The sequence below is a fragment of the Aptenodytes patagonicus genome, chromosome 1, assembly GCF_965638725.1.
Source record: "Aptenodytes patagonicus chromosome 1, bAptPat1.pri.cur, whole genome shotgun sequence".
Lineage (NCBI taxonomy): Eukaryota > Metazoa > Chordata > Aves > Sphenisciformes > Spheniscidae > Aptenodytes > Aptenodytes patagonicus.
Window position 1 is genome coordinate 169,114,185 of NC_134949.1, and position 18,666 is coordinate 169,132,850.

An 18,666-nucleotide genomic window follows, 5' to 3' on the forward strand; every position below is an offset into this window, starting at 1 on the left:
CTTAATAAATAAATGGCTAAAATGTTATCAGTTTTTGTTTTGCATTTGGTTTACTAGAGTGGAAAAATCTACAAGAATAGATAGAAAACACAACAAAGGACAGACTACAAAGGATGAATGGTGCCACTGTTGTTCTTATGGAAACAGATGCATTTCACATTAAGTTGTAATAGGATTTAGGGGAGCTTGTTGAATAGCTTTCAAAGGAAATCGCCAAGCTTTATTCTTTAAAAAACCAAGAAATAAAAGCTCTCCATTCTTCCATTCAGTTTTGAGATTGGCTTTTAGGTTGTTGAGGTACAATATTGTACTTGGCTATTTATCTCTTTTATCTTTTGTTCTGGAGACATGATAGCTCTCCGAGCAAATGGCCCATGCTGCTTTGCTGTGCTTAAACTCTGTGGAATGTCACTTTATAAGCCAGGAGATAGAAACAGCGAAGATGTTATTTCAGAAGCACCGTCTGCATTTTCATCCGTAAGGAATAAGTAGGACAGTATTTGGCTGCATAAGTTGTTGACAGTGTTTCTTGCCATGATAGACACCTTATAAATCTCCTCCACACCCCTTGCCAAGCCCTAGTTGCTTTGTTTTCATGAGATACTAGCAGCATTTGCAAGCCTTTAAAGTCTCAATAGGGGAGCCCTGTGAAGCCAAAAATTAAATTCCAGTTTACAGACCGTGGGCAAGCCTTCAGGAGCAGTGGGGATGGTCTCAGGATGCCTGCCTTTTCTGATGTCTTTGGTCCGTGGGACCAGGGTCTTTGGGCAGACAGCAGCCTTTCCTCTTCTCCTTCCGCCCACACTCAGGGTAAAAACCCCGGGGTCCGTACTGGTACAGCTAACCAGCACAAGCAACTCAGTTAAACTGCCCAGTGTTCACGGAGAGGTGTGTAAACTCCTGTTAGGCCACCGTGCAGTAAATCAGATAGAGAAATCCTACAGAAAATGCAGAGGGGAGGGCTTATAGGGAGGAGGCTCCATTTGTATAAGCTTGGGGAACACGAGAGTCAAAGGGACAGATTTTCTCATTTATTGCTTGTGCCTGGATAACTATTTACACAAGCAATTTGATTGATATCGGTGATGAGTAATTAGTTTTCAGAGCAGTAACTTTGTTGCTTATCTGGAAGTTATTTTAAGCTCTTCAAAACTCAGATGTTTAGAGTTATATTCAGGTAATCAAATTACAGTTGGTGCTTGAGGACTGCAGACTTCTCTTTTGAACCGCAAGTGAGTCAACACCCCTTGTAAGGGCTGTAATTTGCAGTACAAACCTTGTATTTTCACAGAGGTCAGCAAAAGAATGGAGATAGGTTCTCACAGCTCACACTCTGCACAGGCTCTCCAGCTACTCCCTGAAAATCAAAACGAGGACTCCCATTCCCCAGTCACTTCTGAAGATACTAAAAGATGTTTACATACTCTGTAAGTGTACTGCATACAGACAACAAATCATTACATTTCCTAACAATAAAGATTTTTTTCTTTTGCATTTCAGAAGTGCACCTGATAAAGTAAGATGGTCTTACTTCACCCAGGATTGTTGGTAAATGACAGCTAATTAAATCTTACAGACGTCCCCCTGAGGTGTCATTCCCATTTTAGAACCTGGGTGGGGAGGGAGACGTTTACACGACTCACAAAAAGCAGCAATAGCAAAAAAGAATACAGCTTAGGGACAGGTTGCCATTTGCAGCCCTCTCTAGATGCCTCCGATTCAGATGCATTTTAACACTTTTTATCCCTCTCAGGTATTTCCCTTCATAGCTATCCTCCCCTCCCCATTGCATTATTTCACCATCGAGCTTTAAACAACTTGTGGACTCAGCCTGCGAAGTCTTGCTCTTTCCTGCTGTGTGACCGGACCTCTGTTAACCCTCTCAGCTTTTGGCAGTGGAGTTTACACATCTACCTAAACAGTTCCTTGAACCTCACCCTGAAACTGGTTTTCTGGAAGTGCAGTGTGGTTTCTGATGGCCTTGAAAGAGGAATTGTGAACACCGATTGATTCACCTCCTCTTTCAGGGAGTAGCCTGATGGCCACATTGACTTCTGCATGATGAACGTTGGGGCAGGCAACGACTTTGGAGTACTTTTAATGTAACTTTAAATGCAGAACAGAATTAGGTGGTGTAATGCCTGCCATGACATGTAAATCTTTTGCCTGTGGGTTTGGTGGCTTCAGTTCCGGGATCTCCTCAAGAATGACCACCGAAAGTCTCTCATCGGTCCCCATGGTTACGCATGTTCCTCTGTACATCGTTTTGATCACCACCAGCATTTAAAAAATGTGTAACAGATGTACAGTCCCTTGAAAACGAGATAAAAGCCACTAATGATTCAGTTAGCATTGCTTGCTTGTGATTTACGAAGTCAGACTACTGTATCCCCCCAGTGACCTGTGGCCTTGTAAATGATTCCTTGGTATTTCCAGTCTTTGAATTAAAGATTAACTTTCAAGCGCGGTTAGACTTCTGTGGAAACATTGAAACACGAGACGTGTGCAATTTTGATATTTTACATATTTCCTTTCCACTTTCTCTAGCAGAGATTTATTCAGATTAAGACAGCCGGATCTCTTTGGCTGTACTTAGCCTGACTTTCCCTAGCTATCTGCCTGACATAGCCCTGATATTCTATTGAACTACTTTTTTTCAGTTACTTTGAAGGTACTAAATTTGTTTTGAATTGCGATAGTTTCTCTCCCATAAGAAAAAGGATATAGAAAGAGCCATGCAAAGACTTACATTTTTAATTTATTGGGGGATATATAGAAATGGATATTAAAATAGCCTGGCCTTCATCTATAATTGCTAACAGAAGAAAGGCATTACTGTGTAGGTGAGAAAAGTTAAATATTTGCATCATTTCCAAAGAGAAATTCATATCCAGAGTTATGGAAATGGCATAATTACATGCCCTACATTGAGAAATACAGTTAATTTCTTATTTCTGCCACTGACTTCTTGTGTGACCGAGGCAGTCACGTACGTCATGCAATTCCTCAGCAGAACTTGGAACGGCACCCACAAGCTCCATTCCAGTCCTACCAGCATGGGCGCAGATGTAAGCAGGTAAATAAAGCTGACCAATGTATCTGTCTTTTTTACTCTACTTGCACTCCAAAGTAATGAGGTGAGCTGAAAAGCAAGCCCATCATTTTAGCAGGAATCAGACCTTAGCATTCCTTGTTTTAATTCAGGACATCTGGATAAATCAAAAGACTCACCAGGAGAATTCAAAAAAGCATTGAAAATACCATGCAGAACTAAAAGTGAGATGGCCACGTTTTATAAGGCATGAAAAATCCAAAAAAGACACTTGTTTGTGAAGTGGGTAGCCAGTTGCCCGTGGAATCCACTTTGGTTTAATTTCTGATGGAAATGCACTTCTTTGGCAGTGGGATAATGTGCGCCCGGAAGCAATGGGGGCGAGAAAGCAACTTTTAAAGGTGTGGACCATAAAATAATTTTAAAAAAGGAAATCCCCTTCTTTCCTCCTCCTCCTCTGCCAAGTCCTCCCCTGGCAAGTCCATCTCATAGTCGTTCCAGATTTATCAGCCCCATCAATATAATCCCTACTCTTGCAGATAGAGGAATATCAGAAGATGCTAAAATAGTGTTCAAAGATGGTGGAATACGTCCAAAACTGACCCAGGTTCAATGCAATAAATGAAATAAAATAATATGGAGTCTTGCTTGTGTTAAGAAGAAATGGTTCTCCTTAACCTTCTTTTCTTCTTCCTGATGTTTTTGCATTGCAATTTTTTTTGTTGTTTATTCTGCAATTTGGGAAGATTTTCCTTTTGAAATGCAAGCAGAGTATTCAGCTTGCCTTTCTGTCCGTACCTTCTCCCTGGGGATGCTCTGAAACACCTCAGTGCAAAGTCCCATTGAGAGTTAAGCCTTTATGCCCCGGAAAAACGTACAAATGTTTCTGGCTGCTCACTGGACGTTGCTTCTCTGGTGTACCAGGGTGCCGCCCCGGATGACGTACCGTGGGCTGGTATGTGGCGGCGTGGCCACTTGGAAGATGTTTCAAGTGGATGCTTGTGACGAGGGGCTGTAATTTCAGGAACTTCAGGCTGGGTATGTGAAGTGTATCCTACCGGTGTGTCTCACTAACAGAACAGCTACAGACAGCGAGTAGAAAGAGGCCGGGGGTTTTGTCTTAGAGAAAAGACATGAAAGTAGCCATCACGAGCCACGTTCGTGTCTGTGTAGTTTCTTTAGTCACATACTCCTTTGTCCTTTAATTCACAAGCAACATTTAACTAATGCCACTTCTTCATGCTACATTATTTCCAGGTGAAAACCCAGACAGTTTTCTACTGCCTGCTGCTTGCTTTCCCCTAGACGTGTCTAACGTACCCAGCCACGCACCCAGCACCCTTGCGGTCTTTATTGAGACTGCTTGATAACGGGTTTATGGATACGGCGCTTGACCACCTGAGCCGCGTGTGGGATCGTGAAGAGCATGCTCTTCGTCATGGGCATGGCCAGGTAGGAAGAACAAACAGATCATCATGATCTGATTTGTGTTACGCCGTACCAGCAGAAAACTGCACCGGACTTTCATACATCAATCAGTATTTATGTCCATTAGGGATTTCATCTGAAAGCATTCTAAGACTAATGGTCAACGATTTGTTGAAAAGGACTAGGTCAGCAAGCACATACTATATACTGTTTCTAACTGGTTGTTATGTTTACATCTCTGCTACATGTGGGTGTCATAGTCAGGGCAAGAATCACATGTCACAAGCAGGTTAGTATAGGATAGCTGGGTATTTTAATTCACACACAGTTTTCCTTGGAAACTGGGCTTAACGGAAAGCAGTTAACTTGGACCCCTAAGTTTTAGGGGCTGCCCCTCAAGAAAGATGTGTCTCCTGTATGTTCTTCATGTGCCACCTTCATATAGATGTCTCAGAGGCACTAGGTGCTTATGTATAAGCAACTGAACTGGGCTTCCTCTGTCTCACCCAGGTGTTTGAATTTAGCTAAAAAGGATCTCTCTCTCGGAGGTTTTTTTAAGGCACCTTCATTTCTCCACCGATTAGATATTGGGAGCTTGGGTGCATATTTTTGTTTAGAACAGCTCATTAGGTGCCCAAAATTTCAATGCGGTACCTCAGCGAGGGTGACCTGCTTTGATTCGGAACAAGCGAAGCAGAACTTTATTTGCTCTATATGGAGATTATTTTTTCATACATTATACATTTCCACACATTCTCACAAAATAAATTTAAATGCCGAGCAGTTGCCGAACCACGACGCGCTTGACCGCGGATTATTTTTCAGCCTTTTAAAAAGTGAAGTGCATACGGCACGGATTCAGCGGGGTTTGAGCATCGTGTCCCCCCAGCTGCCGGGGAGCACCCTGGATCTGGGGGGTCCTCGAGGTGGCAGTGTTGCTCAGCCTTTGCGCTGCTGCCAGCCCCCCGATGCACACCCGCAGTGCTTCCCGGAGAGTAAGACCGTAGATTGTTCCACTGAATATAAAACTGACAACCCTGTTATTTTAAACTCGAAAGTGACAGGCTGTTATTTTAATGAGGTCTGCTAGTGCCAAGGTTAACCAAAGCTTTATTTCCCCTACAAAATGTTAAGGCTGCGGTTCTAAAAAGGGGGCTGTGAAATTTTATGGTTATTGATACTTTCTCAGTGCAGATAAGTTCTGAGAATTTCACCCAGGCCTTCTTGTGCAACAAATGCTTTTTGTTTTTCTGCCTCTCTCTTTTTTTCTCTTAAATTTGACTTTGTCACTTTAAATGGTCTGGAGCTTTACGGATAACTGCCTGCTTATGGTTCAGGTTTCTGCTCAGAAAACCAGATGACAGCTCTTCTAATCAAGAACTAAAGCCAAATCCCCGTTATAAAGCACAAATGGGTGCTTGGGTAATTTGTGAAATAAAACAAATGACCTAGGTGACTTTCCAAAGCAAGACGTTTCTCACCAGAGTATTTTAAAGTGAAATGAAAGGATTTTTTGCTCTCATTGTCTCTAAGGGCTATCCACGTCTCTGACAAGAAAAAAGTTAAGGCCTTTAATAACAGTAAAGAATGACTATTAGCCCTACTGAATTCTCAGACTAACAGATATATAACTTAGAGAGTTAGGGTGGATACAGCTCCCATACTAATACCCCTACACTTATGTATCTACATTCACAGTATAGTCCACAGCAACCCGGCGCTGACTCACTTAAATTTCTAGTGCCATTTGAGATGCCTGCAGCAACCTGGGCAAGTCTCCTATAGGTTGTGAGTTGTATGTGACCACCCGGTGTACTGTCTTGGATGACCTAGTTGCATCTTGTTTCATTCGGCTTTGATCTAAAACACACATTTTAAAGCAATACAGGTTGCCTATTGCATGTTTTTGAAGAAAAATAAATTACAGCTCCGCATGAATGCTGACATGCGCTTGCAGAAGTCTCCTTGCCATCTGTGGCCTGGCAATGCTTGTGCCACAACATTGTATGTTAGCCAGCTCCAGGGCCAGGTGCCATTGCCCGTGTAAGGGGCTGGACTGTCACTGCTCGGAGCTGACAGCCCCATGCTCAAAAATAGTACGAGCAAAGCGAGCATGTTTCTCGTGGGACTGCCATATTTTTGTGTCTTAACCTTCACCTGGAGATCCTACCTCCAGCAGTCTCCACAGATTTGCAGAGAGCTTAGCACTGCCTCACATCATCAGTTGGAGACCTTTTTTTTGTAAAAACAGTGACATTATTGCTTACAGGCAGTAGAGCCTGACACCAAACTCTTCCCACATTTAACATTCATTTTGGCTGGGGAGAGAGGAAGGGGAGGAGTCTTTCAAATGGTGGAGCAATGTGGGCTAAACTTCTACTCCTTTCCATAAATGTGCCCATTTGCCCTGGCCCCTGCTCTTGGCTTGATTTGCACAACCAGTCTGCCTCCTTAAGTAGGTATGTCAGGCCAAGTTCACTGCGCTTGGCTCCCCAGTAAATAAAAACGTTGCTTTTGGAAAGTGGAAGCTACTGGAAACGTCAGCGCCCTGAAATGGAAATCTGTAGGAACTTGAAGCAGTTTCCTCCTTTCCTGTAATACCTGGGAGCAGTGCTAAAAAGCTGGTCTATAAATCTGATTCAAGCAAACCCAAAGCACTCGGAGGAATCAGCTTTTTATTGCAGATAAGTATAAAAGTAGCACCAGAAATATGCTGGAATCTCAAAGATAAAATGCCAGAGGCTTTTCTGTGGCAAGGCTTAGCTGTTAAGCACTGATTCTTTGTGAACAGTCCTTCATCTCTGCAAGCAAAAATGTTAATAGCTAATGTAAACAATTACTGATAGACTATTTCAAGCTCATGCAGACTTCCATTTGTCCTGGAAATGTTCATCTGCTACCAGTAGTGAAGTGGCTGTTTCTTCTCTTAAAACTCAAGGGTTTACGTGGCACTGCATGTGTTATAACGGGCAAGTAGTTCAAGCCTCCCAACAGCTGCGAGAAGCATATGATTTCTTAGGGCAGCAAGAGCTGGGGTACATCCTTTCATAACAAAGCAAGAAGGATAATTGTACTTCATACTTGAAGTAGCCTTACATTCAACTTCATTTCTTCTAGTGGTTACTTCTTGACATAGCTCCATTGCCTTCCAAACTGAAGAAGCTCTCAGTGGACACTCAATGCCTTGAAATAACTCAAGATTCAGCAATAAGATGATGGCTACCCTGGCAGCAACACTCTGGGCTTCTGACCTTCCTCTCCCTCAATGACGAGCGGCACATCCAGCTGTTTGACCAGAGCAGATAGAGCCGGGGGCAAGGCTGTGCTAAGGTGGCCGAAAATACAGAAAGCAAAGAAATAATGTAAAGCCAGAGTATGCAAGTGAGAGTTTTGATGAAGGATCTACCTTAAGATTTTGAAATTACTGTACGCTGTCATAAAATATTTGAGATGTTTTCCATACAATATCAAAACCAGTACAGTTCTCCCTAAGGACTGCAGGGATATTTTGGCATTGTCCATTTTTCAGTGTCCAACTACCTCTTTTTTGAGGGAGTTTAGGTGTAAAAGCACCTCCTCTTCCACTACTGGTGTTTTTATCCTGCAAAGTGATTAATTAATTAGTTAATCAGAATATAGTACCTTTCTCCGCCCATTAAACCCTAATTTTAAGATTGTTGGAAATCTGTTCCCTCTTTTTCCATGTGCGCCTCTACGAGAGAAATGCATACAAATCCCCTTCCCGCTACATCGTGTCTGCAGGACTCCTCGCACCTTGCCGAGTAACTTTCCGCAGCCCCCGAGCACCTCTTGTGCAGCCGGGGGTGTAAACCCCTGCCTCCCCTGGGCCCGGAGGGCTGGGCGGTGGGAGGAGGGGACCCCCTCGGGGACCGGGCAGGGACCCAGCCTTCCCACCCCTCCCCGGGTGCGGTTTTGCAGGCTCGTCAGCCTCCTCTCCGCCTTAAAAAGGGAAGGGAAAGGGGGAAAAGGGGGGCGATGAGCCAAGGGCGGAGGTGAGAAGGGGCTGCGCGGGGGTGCTGGGGGGGGGGGGCCGTGGCGGGGGGAGCGGCGGGAGGGAGGCAGCGGGCAGGCGGGGAGGGCTGGGCGGTCCGGGCAGCCCGGCCCGGCGCCCATGGCGGTGTTAAAACCCTCTCGTCCCCGGGGGGGAACGTCAGGCCCCCGCAGGCTCAGCCCAAGGGAGGGCGGTTGCGAGGAGTAAGACATCAGAGCTGGCAAAACGCGCTTCTCCGCATCGTAACCTGTGATAACGCTTTATCGGAAGGCCCCAAACTTGCAGCCCCAGCATGCAAACTCCTGCTGCCTCCAATACTGCGTTTTCGTTTGATCCCGAATTAATGCCTGGTAGGTTTCCCTCCCCTAGTGGTTCTGGCTGCCAGTCACGCAGCTTAACTGAAACTAGAGCTTGATTTCAACGGCCTGGATATTTGCATTCTGGATTATTTTAATCCAAACATACAAATCTGCATTATTGCAAGTGGTGAATGTATACAGTCGGGAAAGGTATACAGTCGGGAAAGAATTAAAAGTCAGCGTAGAAACTTTGTGGCATTGCATGTGCTGATTGTGGTGATGTGGAGTTCTGTATTTATTTTTTGCCAAATTTTCTTTCCAGACGCTCCGAGGAAGATGCACAATTCCATTTTCAGAGTTGCTTCAGAGATGAGAGAGGATTCAACAAATTGGTGTTTTATCACATGCAAATATAATTTGTTAAAACATCTAAGTCCGAAATGAAAATCACAAAAGATTTAGAATGAAAACAATAATATTTTCAGAGACAGAAGGGTTTGTCAAAGGACATTTCTGGCAAGGCAAGTAGGCTCAGCAGGAAAAGCGCTGATCAGGAAAACAATCAGAGTCACAGAGAGCCTTGTACTGTAAATCTACTATGTCAATATACTAATGACTTTCATTGCCTTCCTACTGAGGAGAGGGTGGGTTATCCTTCGCTGGTGTGGAGTTGCACGCTCTTGTTCTTTCATGATAGGGTTAAGTACTCCAATTACTGGGTCCTAACAGAACAACTGCACACAGCTTCCTCAGGGCTGCCAAGGACTCAGGCAGACATAGGCAGGAGACAGAGAGGTTGGGTATGTGTCCAGCTACTGCTAGTGCTTACGGATCACTCTAAAAGAGGGAGAAAATTTAAGTCCAGTTTGAAGTACGAGGTGTTCTCGCAAGATTTTTATCCTAAAGCAGCAAAAATCTAATGAGACTAATCGATTTCCTGTTTTCTGCCGTGGCCGGGTGGAAAGTAATGAATTTAGATATTCTTGGAAGATCGGTGTTCAGTCTAATCCCAAATCAGGAAATGGACCCCTTCTAGTTTTTGGTTCAGTTTGAAGCTAAAAGTGCCTACCACGTGCATATATCTAGCCTCTGGAGTCTGAGCCTTGTGACTCGGTGAGCAGTATGAATTCAAGGTGCACTGCTCACCACTGCCATAAATTCAATACACTCTGCGAGACCATTTGTGGAATCTAATCTGGACAATTTAAAGAGCAAACACCGATGGAGAAATTTTGTATGGATAAGAATGGCACTTGAGGCATACTGTGTGAATCTGAATGAGGTGTCTGTCCCAAAGGGTTTTCACTCCAAATAGAAAAAGGGAGAGCAGAAAGGAATACCCCTATTTTTTATATATATATATATATATATATATATATATATGAAAAATAATTATATGCGAAGAAAATTACTTGAAATGAAACAGGGAGTCACTGGATAAGCAAAGCATTACTCCTACATCTCTAGCACCTTCTTTATAATGCAAAGTCTATTTTCCCTCCTTGGGTATTGCTTTAGGTAATAAGCCTCCCCACTCCTCCAAGGATATGTCTACCTAACAGTAATGACAGTATAGCACAGTTCAAGCTGTATTTAAATCAAGCAGGTAAACACAGCATGCAGCTAGACTTGGTGTTACTGCTCAAGTATTTATTGTGGCTCTTGGGCAGCCTTTGTAGGTTGCCATCCATCTCCCTGCCACCGCAAGCGTGCTGCTGGCATCTGGGCTCTCTATGTCCCCACAATGCTGAGGGGGACACGCAACTTTCTGGACGCTGCCCAGTGAAGAGGCCTGAGCCAGGCAGCTGTGTATGTAAAGTTGATTTTGTCTCCCAAGAACGAAGGGCAAGCACCAACCCAGGGCCGGATGGGAAGACAAGCGAGACAGAGCTGGGAAGAGCTGGAGGAGGTGAAGCTGTGGCCGCTACTCCTGATGGTCTGGAAAAGGGGAGGCAGCTCTGGCTGCTGCCCCACACGTGCTGGGCAGTGACAGGAGCGACGTCCAGCCTGCCTTCTGCGACAGGCACAAGTGGCACAACAGGCACTGACCATCTTGCTGTGCTTGCCCCTTCCCCTTGCCTTTAGTGCTAACGCAAGAGGCCCCTGCATCACAGAGGCTATAGAGGGAGGGCAGGCTGCACGGCTCTGCGGTGACAAGGATGCTGTCACTGGGATATGTGGGGCCCAAACGGGATGCGGGAAGAAGGTGCTCTGCACCTTCTGCTGCGGGCTGTGAGGGCAGGGTGGGTGGTGAAAGCAAAGCTGCAGGACCCGAAGCAATCAAGTTGCAATGGATAGCTAGGGAGTCACTTCACAAAGAACAGTAAAATATTCTCGTCTCATTCTTCTCTCAAAGCCCGGGCAATCCCCTGCCTGCTCTTCACAGCTGTCTGTGAGCACAAACAGGTATAACTGAGCGTTGCCGGCTGCAGAGCTGCCTATAGCTGGCAGGCAGCATCCTGCCGACTGCCCCTCTTGATGGAAGCCAGTAGCTGGACAGAAGATTGATGCTTGCTTCTTGCGCACAGGCAGCTTAAAAGCAGCCTAGCCTCTGTGCCAGCACCCTCAAGATTGAGGCAGCTGCACACTGGTTATTTATTTGTCTCTTTTTCAAAGTGCTTTCCCCACCTTAGCCGGCTGCTGCATTTCAGCAAGGATTCATGCAAGGCCACGCCAGGCATTCGGTGATCACAAGCTGTGTTCCCACAGTCATGAGACTCTCGTGAAAATAATGACGTTATAAAAGCAACAAGTGCTGCAGTTTATTTGCCTCCAAAATCTAGAAGCTTTAGAATTCATATTTTGGGAGATTTAGTAATAGTCACAAAGGCTGGAAAATTGGATTTGTTTTACCATAATAGTGAAGACTGCAGATTTTAAGAAAAGCAGTTTCACAAGACATGGGGTAAAAAATCTAGAAAATTTGCAGTTTTGTCTGTAAAAACTAAACCCAAACTTCTTTACAGGGTAGAAAAACCTCAAAATGGAACAAATACAGCCTCAGAAAGGGTAGTGTCACGAATGAGATAAAGATAATAATAGAAACGTGCATTTTCTGTCTATTTTAGCTATAAAACCAGTGATATTTTCCAGTCAGGAGCTCTTCGCCACACAGAAGAGATTACCCTCACTGAGTCAAAGCTACCGCTGATACTGAATGCATAAAATATAGGCCACTGCCTGAAGTATATTTTCAGGAGCATCCCATAAGGATCCTGAGCTTCACAAACGCTTTCATTTCTTATCCTCTTAATTGGAGTATTTCAAGAATGTTGTTGGAAAAGCCTGGGATTTGGTGACATGGAGTAGAAAAGGACCAGGAAGGTACTGGCACAGGGTGGAAGGCTCCTAGGTACCCCCCCATAGGAGTTGATATGGGTATGTGAGGAAAGAGCAAAAACTGCCATCTCTGAATTACCTGTGAGAGGAAAGACACGATGTTGACAGGGAAGAAATATGATTTTTGGCAAGGTAGTGGGAAAACGCCCCTTCTAAAATCTTTTCCTCCAAAGGTCTCAGAGCAGTTTGAGAAGTTAAACTATAAGGAAAAGTTATGAGGACTCACCTAAAGTGTAAACTCAGTTAATTGTTTTACCCATCAAATTGTTCAGCAGCAGTGATTACGCTATAATTTATAACTCATTTTTTAGTCAGTGCAAATTTACTTCAGTACTTCCCTGAAAATTTCCTGACAGTAATTTATGCAGGCCAAAGTCATATTCTGTCAAATGTGTCTCAGGCTATCATACTTCATCTGTCCATCAAAGCCAATAACAGTAGACACAGGGAGTTTTGGGGAAAAAAAAAGTAAAAAAAAAAAAAGAAGTGGAGGAACAGAAGCCTTTTATAATGAGTGAGATAACGTTTGGGATAAAAAAAAAAGATGAGAATGAGTTTCAGAGAGACTGTTCTGCTGCTATCCACTGCTCTTAAATCTTTGCATACAAGAGCAGCAGGTTCCTAGAGGGGGCACGGTGTTTGTGGAGGAAAGGGAGCAAATGTACCGTTGCTCTCAAATGTACAAATGCTCAGAGAGGGGTGGCTTGAAAAAAGTTAAAAGCCCTGTGGAAAGAAACAGCCCAGCACCATTTTTTCTTTATTTAATTCCTACATACAATGGAAGAAAGAACATGAAGCAAATACGGTGTTCAAGGGAAAAAAAAAAAGGAAAATTATACTTATTAGCATGGCTTTTATTCCGCACTGTTAACATCTAGCTGTTGTGAAAAAAGATTGCCACAAGGAAGAACAAGAAGCAGGAGAAGTACAGAATCCTAACTGAGATTTCCACCCTAAGCAACACACCGCGGTGATTGCTCATTCATTTGGCATTCCTCCTCTCCCTTAGTCAGCACTCTGACTGGCAACATCGCCCCGTGGTATTTCTGAGTAACAGCCTGACCTACTGGCCATTTGCCAACAGAACTAACCGTTGTTGACGACTCTGCCCTAAATATCAAGCAAGTAGTTACATTCTCTCTAGTTCACACCTTCAGCCACAAATGGGCACATAGGAGGAGGAACGGTCATGCAGCATTGGTCATACGAATTCAGCAGCTACGGGGAGGGGTGATGAGGTTCCGCTTTTTTTGTCACAGCAGTCATAACTTGCCATGAAATACAATGAAAAATTCATTCCTTCTCATTTCATTGGGTTCTTTTCTTTTTCTTTTTTTTTTTCTTTTTCTATTTTATCTCTCTCTCCTTTCCTTCTTCCTTTGTGCAGAACAGAATCTCCTTCTTCAGCTGTCTCAGAGTTGGCTCTGTCTGTCCTGCACGGTTGGGGTATGCTGAGGTTGTGATCCAGCTTGCTAACCATCTCCCAGGGTTATGGTAGCTCCAGCTTTGGTCTGTAAACACTTGCAGGGGAGCCGGCCCCACTGGGTGAGACTCGACAGCCTCCCACGCCTGTGAGTCTGCAGGACGGTCCCCCGCACGGTGGCTGGGCATGAGAGATGGGGAACAGGAACACCGCTACCCTTCAGCTGGCGGGTGCTGCCTCCTACTTGTACCCAGCTGCCTGCGTGTGCTCCCCCTGTCCCCGCGAGATGTTAAAACAGGTTGGCTCAATACCTGACTGACAGTGAACAGGGGAGCTGTGCTCATGCAGTCACACCTAGGTGGGAGGTGGTTTAAAAGACTCTTCCTTGGCACCTCCAAGCTATGAGCCTGCCAGCGTGAGCACAGCTATGGGGCAGGAGATTTGTTGGGTCAAAGCACTGAGTACATATAGGGCTAAGCCAAGCGTGCTGTGTAGACATGGGCTTTTGTTGGGCTATTCTTTGAGCATATCCATTTCTCAGGAGCAGCAGGTCACTCTATATATGTACATAGACATATACCCCCCTACACTTAACTACTGCTGCATGCCATGGTGTGTCCTGCAATTCCTGGTCATCTACATCAGGTACTGCTGGAGCCCTACGATTCCCATCCAGTCTTTAAATCCGGATTTCCTTTCTCAGAAACGAGGAATTACACAGGTTTGGGGCGATGCGTACTTGGGTCTTGACAGTCTGGAGTCGGGACTCAAGCCAGAGGGGTTACGCCAGCCTGAGCATCCAGAGCAGCTGGAAGCTGTCGTCTAGCCTTTGCCAGTAAGGACTAAGTGGAGCAACTCACTCTTAGATATATCAAGTCAGCATGCAAGAGGTTAAAACATATTAAAAAAAGTTTCAAGGAACTTTCCCTAGAAACTAATGTTGCCTGTAGTCATAGAGCAGATGTACTTCTTTGGAGCAGCTATAAATCCTATGAGTACCCTAATAAATACACTACACATTCATTGGAACAATGTGCCCCACGGATTTAAACTGCATCTTACCACTTTTTCCTGAAAATAATTATCACACCTATTAGAGGCTATATTTGGGATTTTTAGCCTTATACATACATCTGCTTTCCTCTCTCTAGACAGATATTCTGCCATGAAGGACATGTGCATTGGCAGCCTGATTTTCTCCCCAAAGAACAGAAATAACCCTGTGACTATACACTGAGGCGCTGGTTACAGTTTAAATCAAGGTGCCCTTGAATATGGCTTGAAGATACAGGCACTGAAAATCCTACTTTTAAACTGTTCCAGGAGTAACACAAACCTTTGTGCACAAAATAGATTTTTTTAAGCGTCTCTTCTCATATCAGTCCATTGGAAGATCATGCTGTATTCATAAAAAATCACTGGAACAAGACTTTCAGAGCAATGTAATCTTGGTGATATTTCTGTTAACTGGTTTTCCACAACACCATAGTTATGACAGTTGCTGCTTTGGAATAACTTTCTGAAAAATATATTCATTGCAAAACAAAGCCGTATGAAACTTCAATAATTTCATTTTTTTTAAAGACCTGACAAGTTAGATTCTGTGATGCTGCCTAGGCTGGATTCACATTCTAGGGACAGTTTGTAGATTATTTCATTTTTCCTTCAAAATCAGACAACAGTGGATATCAGTGCTAGGATCTTATTTTTCTCTCAAATTCAAAAGGAATTCAGTAGGTAGAAAGCACCAAAAAAATCCCAGAAAAATAAACTGAACAAACCCCCCTAAGGATAGCACACATTTATGAAAAATCCACAAATTGTTCTTACCAGAAGGAGAAACAAGAGGTTATAATAATGGGGAGGGGGCAAATAATGCACAGGGACAAGTCAAGTAAGCCCAACAGGCAAACTGAAAATAAATTCAATTGTAGAAAGACAGACATGCCTGATAACTCTAGGAATAGAACTAAAATTTCCTTTTGATGAATGTACAATGGATACATGTATTCCTGTACAATGAAAAACAAAAATATTTTGTGCAGACTAAGTTCACAGCGTGCTGAAATGACTCCTTCTCACATTAATTTGACTCCAAACGCCACGAGCTGGTCTTGCTCAAACACGGTGAGCGGCAGCCTGCATTACAGCTCTGACCAACCTTATTTTCATCACAAACAGAATTTTGCCGATACAGTACCGGGAGCAGATAGCTCTGGTTGTCATCCTTAGGGACAGCAAGCTAACCTACTTTCTCTCATCAGACGGATGATTTCTAGGTGTTTACCTCAGCAAAGAAAAAGTACTACTGAAAAAAATAATAATCCATACTTGGGGACTAAAGCATCCTAGAAAATCCAGGAGATATTTCCTCATAACACGTGCAAAATACTCACAATGCAGACTGAAGTCCTGCAGACATTTGTGATGTTTCACATGCAAAAGTAATGACACTGTGAAAGCCACAAATACTCAGGTTTGCTGACGGGAGCTTGCAGTACAGTAGTCACAAAATGATCTGTGTGTCCTCTTGTAAAAAGAAAACTTGTTTATGAACAGCAAAGCCATATGAAAGCATGGCTCCTTTACCAGCAGCAATATTCACGGAGTGTATTTTGAGCTGATATGGAAATACATCACATATAAATTACCTATGATTTTCAACGTTTCAAATTTTAAAAATAACAGGAAATGTAAGGCATATTCCCCCCTCCTCCCGCCCGGAGGATTCAAAACAAAAGTGCTAATGTCTTTCTAACGAACCATTGTTCTGTTTATCTAGAATCCAAACAACACCACACACAGGCTGAGAGTCAGCATAACCCACTTCGTTGCAAGAAACTTAAATCAGAGCTGATATTAAATCAATGTCCTGATCATTTGCTTCCCCAGAGCCCTCTCAGTCCCCACAACAGGAGAGCCACTGAAACTTAAAGTAGTAGTGCATCGCAGTACTGATTTGGATTAGCTTTATTGTAGCCAGGAGCAGATTTTAGCCAGTATTAAGTGCTTAATTCTCATTGACTCTCGTTTTTGGGGGCATGCACATTATCCACAGACCATCTACTCTCTGTGGGATGTAAGTTATGTCAATGAATATACTGATCTCGTACATCTTAGACAGGAATGCTATAGAATGTGCTGCTTTGTATGGTGTGCTAAGGGAGCTGGCATGCGAAGTTCCAGGAAGACCGAGCAGAATTGCTCATCCAAGTCCTTTTGTCCAAGCTGGACACAGTCATTCTAGCACAAAATAATACCAAATTTTCAAGCACACTCTACTTTATATTTCTCCTACATTTGAAAAGTTATAAACGTTAGTGTATGTGTAAAGGCATGCATTTTTAACCCTAGCATCAATAATACTAACCACTAGCCATTTAAGGTAGATCTACATTGCTAAATAAAAGCAGGAGAAGGCACAAGCATGGGACCTTGAACGGGTCATGGTGCTAAATTGTTAACTTGTTCCCTGGCGCTGCGTTGGACCACTCCAGGTGCTTTCTCCATCACAATGTCCTGGCATGGCTTGGGAAGAGTTCATTCCAGGGACTGCTCCCAGCAGGCAATGCACATGAGACTGCGTATTTGTGATACCCTCTGCCCTGCGCAGCTCTTTGATTCCGTCCTGGCAGGCTTTGCCTTCTCTTGCGCAACCGTATACCTGCATGCCATGTTCAAGGGTGTATGACTCATATGCTCAGTTTCATGCTACCACACCGATGGACTGCAGCACAGCTCTCACATTATTTCAGATAGTTTGAACTGGAAAGACACACACACAAACGGTATTTTCTAAGACTACAGCAACACAGTGTGAGACCCACAGGAGATCCAAGACCAAGTGGTGTGGTCTGTGAATGCAGGCAGTTTGCTTCTGTGGAAACTAGTCCTCAGCAATGTGAACAAGGCACAGTTTACATTGTATAGCCTCAAGATGCCGGGATCATATCCTAGCTCTCTTCCTATTTAATGGTATCAATGTACCCTTATAGGCCAGGTTGCCATTTCCACTACCTGTGGAAACTCCTTTGCCTAACTTGACGGACATGGTCCAGTTGCCCAAATGTAGGCTGCCATTGATGTTGGAGGTGCCCTGGAGAACCCTACCTGGCTTTCAGCTGTCGTTTCTGAAGGGTGTGTGCCTGCTATCATGCTGAAGCACTGCTGTGACACGTGTCTTGTGTCACATGGGCTAGCCCCATGCAGATGCCTCACATAATCTACATCATTTCAAATGGCAGTAGGTACCATACCTAGGCAAATGCATTGAGCTCTGACAGCTAAAAAATTAGGTGCATACTAAATGCTAGAACATCCCTTTGTAGTTCAAAGAAGAATTGAATCTACGTATCTCATGCTTATCAGACAGCATCTGGGAGGTGCTTCTCTTCCAGTAACTTGGAAGAGATGGTCTACAGGCTGGATACAGACTACAGATGGGCACACTTAGGAAAGCCCTATCTCCGGGCAGCCATGGAGTTCACAGAGAGTTGGAAATTGTAAATGATACAAAAATCATGCTTACTTAAGGCAAAACTGGATGAAAATTTAATTGCTGGTATTTTTTAAATTGAAAGGGCTAGTGGTAGGAAAAAAAGTATCTGTGAACTGAACGCATTTATTATTTTTGTTTGTGCTTTGGGGGTTTAGACATTTAGACTGGAACTAGTTCTAAGCTGTGACTTTATCTTCTGAACACCTACAGAATCTGTCTTGTGACTCTCACCCAAACCTCACAAAATGAACAGAAATTTTCCCGGACTTCACCAGACTTAATATTAGGCTGTAGATTTTCTTTTCTATATACGGTTTGATGTGTGAAAGTTATGCCCAGGTTGGTTTTAAGAGGGTATCTGAGTTAGTCTGTTATGTCCACACTTATGCTTTTTGGAGGAATGAGCAGATGCTTCCTGCAAAATCACTGGAACAGTGTGGGGGCTCAGACCTGCTGAAGAACAAGGCCACTTGCTGAAAAAGCTCAGTATGGTGTTATTAGCCTAATTGTGGGCTCTAGTAAAGGAACACGGTGTCTTGTATTAATACTTATTCTGTACCTCCTGTTTACCTGGGACAAGAATTTGTTTGCTCACTGTGATTCCAAACTCAGCTA

At 43.8% G+C, this 18,666-nt stretch overlaps 1 protein-coding gene across 1 annotated transcript in view; it reads right to left on the reverse strand.

Moving 5' to 3' along the window:
* The window catches only part of GPC6 (glypican 6), a 796,854-nt gene that overhangs the window by 11,713 nt on the left and 766,475 nt on the right, over positions 1 to 18,666 (reverse strand). The window lies entirely within an intron of this gene.